General features: G+C 37.8%; 2 long non-coding RNA genes across 3 annotated transcripts in view; one reads left to right on the plus strand and one right to left on the minus strand.

Annotated features, from left to right (window-relative positions):
- Positions 1-5,672, minus strand: part of LOC141423076 (uncharacterized) — a 51,407-nt gene extending 45,735 nt beyond the window's left edge. Inside the window, exon 1 of the long non-coding RNA XR_012447731.1 lies at positions 5,448-5,672. This is a non-coding gene — a long non-coding RNA (uncharacterized lncRNA). The remainder of the gene's footprint in view (positions 1-5,447) is intronic.
- Positions 5,673-7,672: 2,000 nt separating this feature from the next.
- Positions 7,673-13,559, plus strand: part of LOC141423077 (uncharacterized) — a 36,702-nt gene continuing 30,815 nt past the window's right edge. The window contains exons 1-2 of one of the 2 annotated variants that reach the window (XR_012447733.1): positions 7,673-7,708; positions 8,177-8,294. This is a non-coding gene — a long non-coding RNA (uncharacterized lncRNA). Of the gene's footprint in view, positions 7,709-7,736; positions 7,924-8,176; positions 8,295-13,559 lie in introns of those variants that run through there. The other variant, XR_012447732.1, reaches the window with a different exon arrangement.

Here is a 13,559-nt window from a genome sequence, read left to right on the forward strand (position 1 = left end):
AGAAAACAGAAATCATCTTGGCTGATTTTACTCCAGCAATGTGCTTCTTTCATAAGTGAACTATTTTACTATTGGTTTATATATAAACCAGGAAGATTTAATTGGCAGTCACACATCAAAAGAACAGCTAAACAACTGAATTTATTTATCTCTATATAAATGGAAGTGTGCAAAATTAATGCTTACTTCTTAGCTACTTGTGATGTCCTCTTACATTCTCCACCAATTTATTGTATCAAGAAGAAGAAAGAAAGCTGCAAAGGGCTAAAACCATGAAAATCTGGATCCTTTGTACTCCCCACTGATTGTTAGATCACTTCCTGTTTGAGGGTTCTGTTTCTTGACATGTAAAATAAGAATGAAATATGCTAAATGATTCAAAGCCCTCTCCCAAGAAGTCAAAGATCTGTCAATAAAGACCAAAAGGTTTAGGAGATGGCACAATTAAATTCCTTCTACACCCCCACGTGCCTATGAATGACTTAGCAGCAGAAAATAGCTGTGTTCCTCTCGATGTGGATTTAGCTTTCTCCAATGCCAAGCAGCTGGACAAATAGACAGATGCATTTGTGCTACTGCAGAAGAAAACACAAAGTTGTGTATAATTTAGGCAGCAGGATTTCACTGGAGATAATTTGGGAGTTTTCACTCTCACATTCTTGTGGTCCACAAACACTGCCAATTCAGTTTTTGCACATACATTATATTTCTTATGGGTACATTCCCTCCTTCTAGCCATTGCTAGTGAATAGTTCAAATCCTCAGCCTCTTTGACATGGATGCCTATAGCAGCCTTCCAATCCATGGTTGAGTTCAATTTTCCTCAGTCTGTGCTTCTCCTTGCCCTAGGTTGATTTCTCTAGAACACAAATGTGGTCACAGCCTAGACTTACTTACAAAGCCGATGGGAGTAATAAAGGAGGTGAATTTGATCAGAGTACAATATGCACATGTGATGGAAATAACAGGATGAAACTCCCTTGTAGAATTAACATACACCAATTTTAAATAAAGAATAACCATATTACCGAGTGCTCAATTTAAGGAATTCATTATGTGATCAAGAGAGGGCCGTGTAAGGAGTCCAGGAGGCACCCAGGAGGAGGTTCTAACTGCTGGGCGAGTGAAGGACAGGCAAGTAACCAGCTGACTGTGGTGTGCTTCTTGAAACAACTTGAGACCTAGGGTTTGGCCTCCATTAGCTTCCTTTCCTTTTAACAAATAGCTATTAACAAAATCTAGTCTACTCTAGAAACTAAAACCAAGAAAAGAGAAGAAATAAAGGTAAGCTGTTAAGAAAAAAACAAAAACAAAAACCACCAATGGCTCCTGGTTACCTTCAGAATAAATCCTAAGTAACTCAGCTTTACTTTCACATGGTCTGGCTACAACCTATCTTTGTAATCTCAGTTCCTGCCCCACTCCCCCCACAGGCCCCATGTTCCACCCCAGGGGAATGTGCTCCTCTAGAATAATATTATAGTGTACTCACTGAACATTCTCAAGGTGCCAGAAGCTTTAAAACACTTCATCTCACTTAATCAAAGAATAACACTTTGCAGTAGGCATTATCAGTTTTCAAGAGAAGTTGGGTAACTGGCCTGAGGTTGCTCAGCTATTTAAGGGTGGAACAGAACTCAAAACAGGTCTGTACTGCCACGTTTTTTTTTACTTGCTCATGCTGCCTTTTCAAAGAAGTTACAGTTTCACTTTTTTACACATGCTGTCTCTTCAATCTGGAATGTTTTTCCATATATACTTGTTTGAATCTCATTCATTCTTTAATCCACTTAAAATATCATGTCCAATGGGAATTTTTGCAACTTATTTTAATGAAGATTAATATTACTCGATGACTTACAGTAGTGCAGTAGTGATTTTTTGTGTATGCCTTATACTTTTACAGGAATGCAAGTTTCTAAGGAAAGGATAATGTCAGCACCTGGTGTTTAGTACAGTGGCTGGAACACCGTAGCTGTTCATTAAATGTCTTTTGGACTTGATGGCTACATAAATAAGTACTTTCTTCGTTAAAACACTTCTCTAGTATGCACTAGTATGCCTAATGTTTTTATTTTTTTAGTTAGTTTTAATTATTTTTATGGTATTGGGGATTGAACACAGGGTCTTGCACTTGCTAGACAGGTGCTTTGTCACTTGAGCCATGCCCCCAGCTAAATAAATACAATTTCTGTTTTATCCTTATTGTGCTCATTTCTAAATTTAGAACTAACAGATATAGCAAAAATCAATCACTGAATACTATATACAGTACTAGGGATTGGCATAAAAAGAAAACACATAAGAGCATAGCTCAAACTTCGATAATAGCTAATTTGTACTCAGAAACATTATACTACTCACGATAAAACTGATTACTCCTAAAATAAACTGCAACCATTTTCCTATAAACGACACAAAAAATTTTTCAAATTATACCATGGTTAAAAATAGCTATTTTTTCTAAATTGCTCAAACATTAGTCTGCTTCCAATCTTTGAGCAAAATAAACTTCCAGTCTTTCTGTTGGGATAGGTTGTGATGTTTTCCTGCATGAACTCACAGCCAAATAGTGAGTTGGATGTGTTCCAGATCAAGCATCACATTTTTAGTTTATTACAACAAGGATGACAATTACAAAGATACCAGCGCATGGCTCCATCTAAAGCTTTTGTAGAAAGCATTATTTCAGTCATGCAAGAAGACTTTACAGATTGAGTCTAACATCCTCTTCACCCTTGGAAGGAAGAAAAAGTCTCTGTAATCTAACATGTCAGCAAGATCTAATTGTTATAGAACCTGCTAACCATTTTAGAGAAGGTAAATACAGGCTAATTCATGCCACAAAACTGTGCTTCACATCTCTGAAATGGCATTAATGAAAAAGAAAGCTTCTTTTTGGTAGGAACTGTTAAAAACACAAAGCCTCTCAGTTCTCTACAAAGTCACTCCCCTCTAGAAGGAACCCTTGTCATAAACTTCCTATCTCTTATCTCTCAATTTGGGGCCAGAACCGTATTCATAAAATACAGAGTGTACTCTTACAAGTTTTTATAAGGATCTAAAACAATTTCACCTTCTAGGAAAATGGAACAAAAATTTTGAGACCTACTTCATTTCAAGCAGGAATGCCTTTCCCTACCCCAAGAGACTCCCATAATTCTTCATTTTTCAGGGTAAATCTCCATTATCACTTTCAGAGAAGTATCCCAACTCAGATGAATACTTTTTCTGTATTTTGTATTGAGCTCCTTTCTTAAAAATTAAAATAGTCCACAAATCAAAAACAATGTCCTATATACTATTGTATCTTGCAAAGCATCAGAAAGTGGCCAATCAAGGAAGTCCTTATGTTAATTAATGAGTGACTGAAGAAATGAATTTCTTGTCACTAAAGATAAGAAATATTTCAGCATACCTGTTTTCCCTAAAAATACCCATCTTAAAAGATAATCTCTAAAAAGGGAAGACAAGAAGTATCATGAAGTTACGATCATTAAGAGGTAAGAAATCATAACACATAGATAGACCACTTTCATAGTTCCAGATCCACCCTGGTACTTGTTCTTAGTGTCCCATCCAAAACTAATTTTATAAATTTAGAAAGCTGGGCTTGCAGAGAATTAAAAATAGGATTTGAAGTAAGATGAACTTTTTGGTTTTGAAATCATAAAAGTGGTGGCAATTCTTCAAAATGGTAATTTCCTTTTCTGTCTCTTAGAGTCTTTGGGAGACAGAGCATCCTTAGTGTTTCATGTTACAGTTGAAGAAACCAAGGTACAGAGATGAACTCACTCAAGTCCATGGGCAGTCAATAGTGGAGAAGCAATAGGAAAGCAGGTGTTTGGCACTGGACTCCTGTTCTGATGCCTTAACTAAGCACTCTTAAGTTGCCTCTTCTGGAAAATGAAAATAGTTCTCTTTGTACCTCAAGAATAATCTAAGAAGGAAGTTTTCAAACTTTCCCCAGATTAAAGCCTGTGCAAAAGCCTGTAACTCTGAACCTGTTGCTGAGATTTGGAGATATATCTTTCATACACATGAGATCTGACTTTTCCAAAGTATGTTTTAGTTTAGGCTTACATATTTTTAAGTTGAAATAACAACTATCTAATTTTTCAAAACACATTCTAGTTCTTTAGTCTCCCTTAAACTAATTGAATACTCATTAATTCTTGAAAAACTGAAAAGCAGACAACGTGATACAGTGAGGTAAGAGAGTCCAGGAATTAGGTCAGACTATGTTTGCTTGTCTGGGACAGTTGTCAATGAGCTAGAAGAAGAATTCACTTAATTCAAGACTGAAGATCAAAATTCATTGTTGATTTCAAAGAGCAGTATGACCAATTATGTTTATTTATGAAGTCTATTATTTTTCTGTTTCTCAGTTCTTTCTTATTTGATATCATCTCTACTGAATTCTTTCTACTACTTTTCTCAAGTTCATTCTGTTGGTAACTTTGTAACTTCTTATCTGTCATGCTTAGTTGCTCTTGATTTGAAGAATAGACCCTCTTTAAATGTATTTTTTTGTGACGCATTAATAAATACTTCTAGTCAGGCATGAATAAGTGACATATCTGTATGGTGTAATATTATGCAACATTTAAGGGCTTCTAAATGGTTTTTATCACAAGCAAAAAATATTTATAATGCGTTGCTAAGAAAAAAAGTTTCTAAACCATTTACATCATACCATACCAATTTTTAAATGTATTTTATGCTTAAAATATACTTGCAGGATATTCATTAGTGCTTATCTCCAAATCATGGTATTATAGCTAAATTTGTCTTTTTCTTGTGCCTTTATATTTTTCAATTATAAAAAAATGATGTACTATTACAGTCATTTAAGAAAAAATTTCTTTTGAATTAATATTATTAAAATAATAGCTAATATGTATGGAAACTGCTTATGATATAATATATTAAGTCAAAAAACCATTATTAAATGTACAATATAATCTTTACTCTGAAAAAACATAAATTACACACATACACAATTACACAGAGAAAAAGACAAGGGGCAAACAGACAAAACTACAAAGTACTGGATTTCTAGCATAGATTTATAATTGATTTTACTTTCTCTGGCATTTTCACAACTTTCTGCAATGAGATAAAATGGACTTTGTAAGAAGTAGACAAGCAATAGACATTATTCACTATAAAGGTTAATGCCACAAGGACTGTTCATACCCACATGCCCTCTCTAGACTAGCCAAGAAAATTCCAGCTGCCATCCTTGCCTCTCTCCTGGTCTGTGTCCCATTCCATTCTCCACACCGCTGGTAGGTTCTTAAGAATCACTTTGTAATCACAGAGCTCCCCAAATCAGAACTCCACCAAGATTCTTCACTGCTCATGAAATGGAGTCTGAAATCATTGACATGAGTAACCAAGCTCTCCATTTCTGTCCCGAATGTGTGTTTATACTTATGACTCACTTTTTCTCCACAGAAGTTACACACTCAGGTCAAATAACACCGAATTCATCATTCCACTTGTAAGAACTTGAGCCCTGCCATTTTCCTTTTAGAAAAGCACCATTCTCTACTTCTTGTGTCAAACTATAATTAGAATTGCTCCTGTCCTTCTTATTGCCTCAGCTGAGTGAGTAACTTGCATATATATTTTATGACCTTTATACCATACTGCCTTCAATTATAGTTTTCCAGGTTATTGGTCTATATTAGGTATAAAAATAAATTATTTTGCACAGAGGTCACTACAGGTATTATCTGTTTCCCTAATTAGTAGTCTTTGAGGTATGGTCTTATCTGGCTCCATTGATTCACTATCACAGTACATAGTGAAGAGTTGGCATATCGTAGGTACTCAGCAAGAGAGGATTGAATGGAATTATTCAAAAACCCTCTCATGTTCTAAGACATACTGCTTTTATAACCTAAAAATCTAGATCATTGTTTGTTTTTAACTACATCTTGATTTTGGATCAGAAAGCAGTTAGAAACTTTAATATTCAAAAACCAGAAGTGTATCATATCAAACAGAGCTGTATGAAGTTGAATCCATCCATGAAGCCAAAACTGACAGAAAAGGGTCTCCGATTCAGAGGAGTAGGTGACTAGAGTATGTGTCTGGTGTAAAGAGGTATCTCTACAAAGAGGCACCCTGAGCAAGTAGCATTGTAAGGGTGGAGATCACAACCAGGAAACTAGAGATCACAAAGAAAGGAGGAGTAAGAGAATCTGCTAAATCAGGAGTCCAATGCTCAACAAATATTTAAAAGAAGTGCTATAGTCCACAGCCTTTCACACTGGCTTCCCCTTTCTTATATCTTAATAATGAGGAGTATGTTAGGTCTCCCTAAAGATTACTATAACAATTTTTCAATATTTAGACTCCTTGTTTGAATTAAAGCTAATCTGTCCTTGGAATTCTGAACTGTCTCAGGAAATCTTAAAAACTTGGGGATAGGCATAAAAAATAAATTGCAAAAGCATTTGATTCAAGATACTGGACACCAAAATGGAAGGTGTTGGCTGGGTAACACATTGTCATCCCAACCAGTCCTATAGGCAGCATCTGATCTGGCAAAAAGCACTGAGACTTTGAAAGAACAGATTTCTATAAAACTCCCAGAAAAACCTGGCATTTCCTTAAAACCCATGTCAAAGAATCGTAAGGGAGGGATTTCTTCTTACCTCTCCATAGACGCCATTACAAGAGGATTACAAATTCCAGTACAAGACTCCTTAATCCCCTTAAGGTCTGGGATATATAGGTAGGGAGAGAGGTGAAGATGGATCCCAGGAAAGTCAAATTGGACTGCAGATACCATGGAAGAGAATCATTTAGCTGGTTCATAAATAGTAGCACCTCCAAAGATGCTGGACCAAGAAATAAAAGTAGTGATAGATGTGATATGATGAAGTCACAGCAAGTTCGTGAACACCAATGAAAGAACCCATGGAGGTTCCTAGATATAATCAGGGAGATGTATGAAAGGGTTAAGGTCCTATACATTAAATTGTATGTAGCAAAATCCAAAGATCTACTGAAGGTGTCATTATGTTAAGAGCTAAAGATGAGGAGCCTGCTTTTAAATACCATTTTTTAGCCATGTGATTGTGGGCAAGATATTCAACCTTACTAAACTTTGTTTTCTTCCTCTCTAACATATGAGATGGAACACATGTGTGCTCTGTATTCTCATATGCCTGATCCATAGTGGAGGATAACAACGACCTTCCTTATATCACACTGCTCTATCTGGCCTTGTTAGATCCTCCCTTGGGAGCAGAAATATTAATCTCTTGGTCAGAACCCAAGGTCATCAGGCTCAGTCAGATTTGTAGATTGTGTTTTCCACTCCTGGTGTCCCTTTAGGAAGTTGACCACATGTGCTTTGTTGTAGCTTCTGTTTAAGTTGAAGCCTGGCTGAGTACATGCTGTACCTACAAAATCTTCACTCTCTTCCACTCTCCTAAGCCCCAGGCTAAGCTGTATTCTCTAAGCCTACTTCATAAGCATTTTCATCTGTGGGCTTCCCCAGACATTAATAATATCAGCATTTTCGTTCCCACTTGGCTTCTGATTCTTTGGTGAATAGACTCTTTCACTGGGAAAGGAAGGAATGATTGCTTAGATTTGGGCACCAAACCAACCACACCCTAAGCCACACCCAGAACACATCATTGTTCCATTTCATAGGATTTGGGGAGGATTAAAGAAGAGAATGCAGGTAAGTGCTTAGCACAGTCTCTGGCACTTAGTACCCACTCAATGAAAATTGCTGTTGGAAATACGCAAGAATCACAAACACTTGCCATTGACGCTATGTACTTGTTCAGATATTCCCCGGGTTTTGGTAAAAGGTTTCTAGAGTGAGCCATCTGAATATTTGATTAGCAGAAACCAGAACAAAATGGATATTTTATGCAGTGGTTCCTTATGGAAGTAAGATTTTTTTTTTTTAAGACATACCATGCTTTTATGGGAAGCTCTACTTTGTGGAATGCTCTAGCTATGCATGTATAATGGTCTACACTCTGACCTTTGAGTAGACAATACTGATGAAAAGATGTAAATGCAAAGTCCTCAGACTTGCCTTGAGAGACTTTGCTTAATGAATTGTGAAAGTAGGGAGTGAAGCATATCGTACCAAAGTTTTTTTTCTATATTAAAATTTCTTTTATATTTTCTTTTTCAGGACTCGAGGCAAAAGTCTGAAGGCAGCAGCCCTGAAGAACAGGCCCTCGCAGTGTGGGAAGGCCAGGAACTGCAGTCAGAAACCTCTTCTGGTATGATTTTGCAGGGAGGCTACAAGTGTAAGTATTTCTGTAACATGCAATATTTAGTTTCTCATTCTGATTTTTCAATTTCTTTTTCTGTCTTTATATCTTTTTGTTTGTTTTGTTTTGTTTTGGTGGTACTGCAGTTTGAACTCACAGTCTTACTTGCTAGGCAGGCACTCTTACCACTTGAGCCACTCCACCAGCCCTATTTTTGTGGTGAGTTTTTTCTTTTATTTATTTATTTATTTATTTATTTTATTCATATGTACATACAATGTTTGGGTCATTTCTCCCCCCTTTCCTCCTCCCTCTCCCTTACTCCCCCGCCCCCTCCCTCTCCCCTCCATCCCCTAGCTACTAGGCAGAAACTATGAACTATTTACCTGCAACTAACCTCGAACCATGATCCTTCTGATCTCTGCCTCCTGAGTAGCTAGGATTATCAGCAGTGTGCCCACCTATCTTCATGTCTTGAACCTCATGCTCAATGATTAGAGAATTGCAATGGAAGCATGTATTAGTTACTTCTGTGTTGCTGTGACCAAAGTACCTGAGAATAACTTAAAGGGAATAATGATTATTTTGGTTCATGGCTTCAGTGGGTTCACTCCATGGTAGCTTAGTTGGGCTCATGCACTTGGGCAGCACATCAGCACATCAGGACAGCAAGAGCATGTGGTAGAGGACATTCTCTACTTGTTGGTGGACAGGGAACCAAGAGAAGACAGGGGTTGGGGACCTAATGTAACCTTCGAAGGCACACCCCCAGTCATTTACTTTGTCCAGTTAGGACCTACCTCCCAAAGTTTCCACAACCTCTCAAAATAGCACCACCAAGTGAGAATCAAATGATTAAAACATGAGCCTGTGGAGAGTATCTCATATTCACACTGAAACAATGCACATCCACGATTGGAGGAATCACTAGGGGAAAAGACAAGCAACCAACCAAAAGTGGCTATGAGATCTCAGCAGTTGAACCAAAGCACTAAGCTTTACCAGTAGCCTGGATAAATGCAATAGCTACACATCTCCAAAAAATGCTGAGAGGTTCTCAAACCAAAGTTTTAAGATACAAAGCCCAGGCGCTGTAAGTCGCAACTGGACAAGGCTGGGCCACCCATTCTTATACACCAATTGAAGAGAAGACGTCTGGTGAATGGCAGAAAAAGGTTTGATCCAATGTGGCCACATGGGGAAGACAAAGAAATTCAATCCCCCCACACCCCAGATTCAAGATTATCTTCATGATACTGATATAAATTTTGGGTTTAAGTAGGGAAGGCGTTAGGGACAGGGACAAGAGGTAATTGATTATTATTCAGGATGGTTGCACGAGCCCAGTCCCGGGCAGGAACTGTTGTTTGGGTGGGAGCAGTTTTGTCTTTTGTCATGCAATGTTTATACATTCATCTTGTCCTTCCTGGAGTCCCAAGGTGACTGGGAGGTGGGGGGTGACTCAGAGGAAATAGAAGGTTGAAGTGGCAAAGAAGGACAAAAAATGAAGCTTTGTTAGGCCAGTGCCCTCCTTCAGTTCCCCTGGAAGAGAAGACCTCCTGTAGCAATGTAGTTACAGACATGCCTTGTATATTATGTTTAGATATTATGAAGCAGTGATTTGGAAAGACAAGTTCAACAGAACTTAAATAGCAATATCCCTTCATCTTACTCTTTCTGTCCTGTTCACTCTCTAAGCTCAGAGTTCCCCTCAGTAAAATAAGGGTCAAATTCTATCACCTTTTTCTTAGTTACTGTTGACTGCATTATTCTATATTCAAGCAACTGTTCAGTCAGATGTCTATGCTTACTATGTTCAGGTACCAGAATATATGAGGATGAGTAAAACGTCCTCCTTGAACTCAAGGATCTTACATCTAGGTGATGGTGAGAAATGCATAAATAGATTATTTAAATGTAAATATATGCACAAGGTGTTGCTGAAGCATGAAGAGGGGAGTGGACTTATCTTAAATTGAAGTTATTAGATACAGCTTCCTATGGATGTCCCTCAAAGCTCTATCAGACTCTTCACTTGCTTTCTGTACTCCCTTTCCTCAATTTCATGGAATGTAATAGGTGCAGGAGAGAGTCCCTTTGCTGGTAGCCTTCCTGACACAATTACAAATTAGGTAAGAACAGAATGCTAAGCATGAGCAGTCATGGAACTATACCTGTGGAGTCAAGAGCCAGCGCAGTGAAAGGCTATGGGCTAGTTTTCAGTGAACTTCAGTTCTCAAGTGGAAAATAGGATCAGCAGTCGGTGAAAGAGAAGGAAGGACCGTGTCAGCAAAGGTCTGGATGTCACTTATCAGTCACAGTGACAGCTGCCAGGGCTCAGAAAGCTGCAGAGCATAAGAACAGCCACTGGATTGGATTTGCACACATTCCAGAGGCTCTGCGTCACATACCCAGGACTGTGGTCCTTACTCATCCACGCTCACTACACAGCTCAGCCTCCCTGAGCGTGTGCTTTCCAGGCGGCTGTATCTGCTTTCCTCCCAGAAAGCATTACTCATCTGTACCCTCACAGTCATGTCGTCCACTCCAGGGAGAGCCAGAGGCTCTCCACCCACAGTTCATGAAACTCGCGCTCCACGGGCAAATGCCCTGGAAAGGGGACAGGGCTGTGCAGCGTGCCCCTCACTTCTCCAGTGTACCCAACACTTCACATCTTGGCTGTACATAATTAGAAGAGCAGAAAAGTGTGATAGAAGGGGTGTTGGCTCTGAGTCCCTCACCTCAAATTACCTGAAGGGAGTGGTAATTACTTTTATAGTAACTGCTAGTCCCTGCCTGGCGTGCTGGAGCATGCTCCTGGATTTTTAAAATTTGCCTTCAGAGCTATGATTTGAGATAATTTTTTGTTTTTGTTTTTAGTATATTTCACATAATAGAAGAGCACAGTCTAGGTAACTTGTCTAGAGTCATTCAATGATTACATGTGGACAAGAAATCCAATCTGAAATCAGGGTTCTAAATTAGTCTAGAAAATGACAGCGGTTGCTGTCCCTGGGGTCCCTTATGTCTTCAAATTTTTATGATCCTGTCAAGCTATTTGCTCTGGGAGTGAATTTCATTGTTTTGAGCTATAAGAACCATTTATATAATATTTCTCAGGTGTCCTCTTTTTCTGGCATACATTGAGTGCCTTAAAACTATTAGTTATATTGAATTGAATTTTCAAATCTTCATTTTCTTCAACTGTAAAGTGATTGTAATCACTGTTTTTAACATCAGCAGTCTAATGAGGGTCAATCCTGTACTTGGAAGTGTTTTTTAAAACATACTTTACATATAAATACATTGCATGCATAATGATTGGTATAGGTGTCATAATTATAGTCAATGAATACAACAAAATGAACATCCAGCATCCAGATTGGGAAACAGAGTATTTCCAGAATTTCAAAACTCTCCTAGTGTTTCCTTCCTGTCATTAAATACCCTCATCCCAAATATAACCACCATCCCAGCATCTAACAGTATATGAAAATGTTGCCTGCTTTTGTTCTTTACTTAAGTACAGCAGTACATGTGCCCTTGTGTATGGGTTCTTTTATTCTATTGCTTATTTGTGAAATTCATTCACATTTTTGATATAATTTTAGATCATGCTTTGTCACCAATGCATAATATTCCATTTTGAGACCATATTTACACAGTCTACCAACGATAGGAATTTTCAGGTTCATTTTATTTTGACTGTTATCAATAATCCATTTATACACCATCTATTAAATATCTTTTATGGACATATGGATGCATTTCAACCGAATAAATCTCTAGAAGTATACATACACTTAGTTTTTTTAAAAAATTAGTACATATTAATTGTATGATGTAGGGATTTCATTCTATTTCCATACAAGCGTATAATATACTTTGACAGTATTTCCCCTTCTGTTACTCTTTCTTCCCCTTTTTCCTCTTTCTTCTCCCTCTTCTTCCATCCCCCCTTTTTAATATCTTTCTTATAATTTTTAAGATGGGTTTCATTACCTTTCATACATGCACACAATGAATAATGGATCCTTTGTCACATAATTTTCCAAAGTTGTTGTATCAATTGGACTATATTAAAATTAATATTTTCTTTTGAAATTCAGTCTTGTTATGTTTTCATAGATTGACCTCAAACTCCTGAGCTCAAGAGATATTCCTGACTCAGTCTTCCAAGTAGCTGGGACTAAAGGTATTAGTTATCACATGTGGCTTTAAAATTAAGAACATTTATTCTACAGAAGACACCATGGAGAGAATGGGAAAGGCCTTTGTCAAAGGCCTTATATCCAAAAGACATAAAATCCCACAACTCTATAAGAAAAAAACAGAAAGCTCCATTGGAAAATAGACAAATTATTAAAACACATTCTTTAAGAGGAAAATGTCTAGAAATCTAGGAAACAGAGGGAAAGATGGTCATAATATTAGTTACCAGAAAAATGATGCTCATTAAAACCCTACTGCACATCCACCAAAACGGTGAAAATATAAGCATTTTTTAAATGGTTAATGTAAGTCAACCTTAGACGACATAAGAAATCATAACAACTTTTGGGCTGACTGTAACAGTTTATGAGGCTAGAATTGTGATGGGGCAGGATGAAAGAAAATATTGACTTTGGCCACAGTAGTTCCTTATGGGACACTTTCAGCCAAATGAGAGCAATGTGAATTACCAAGTTTGGCCACTATTCACAATTCAGGTGCCCTACAAAGTAATCTGAGATGGAGATTTTTAGATGATAATTTTGGGTTTTAAGATAAGGATTTCCAGAAGAAAGGCAGCTGAGGAGTTGAATGTCCTTGGAAACAAAACATATGAGGGAGAAAAACCAAAACAGAACAATCTTACAGCAGGCCTTGGACCTGGCTGATACTTCAAAGGTGTCCCAAATCAGAGGGAAGGGGTTGGACATTCACACCCAGTCAGTTGGTGGTGGATAGAATGAGGATGTTTGTGTGGGGGTGGGGGGTGGGATGGGATTGGGTTTAGCCTCTAGGCAATGTCACAGGCAGTCTGAGTGACATTAGTGAGCTGCCAACACTCTCTGCACCCAGGGGAAGGATGCTTTGTTTAATAAGAGGCTTCTACAGTGTTTTCGAATGGCTGTGCCATGTTGTGACCTCACCAGAAATAAAGAAAATTCTACCTATTCCACATCCTCACCAGCCTTCTTATTGACAGTCTTTCAAACTACAATTTGCCCATTTCATCTAGTTTGTTAAATTTATTAGCCTGAAGTTTTTCATATTTCCTGTCACATTTTTATTGTCCTTAGTATTATATCCTGTCTC

Source organism: Castor canadensis, chromosome 5 (genome assembly GCF_047511655.1).
Source record: "Castor canadensis chromosome 5, mCasCan1.hap1v2, whole genome shotgun sequence".
NCBI lineage: Eukaryota > Metazoa > Chordata > Mammalia > Rodentia > Castoridae > Castor > Castor canadensis.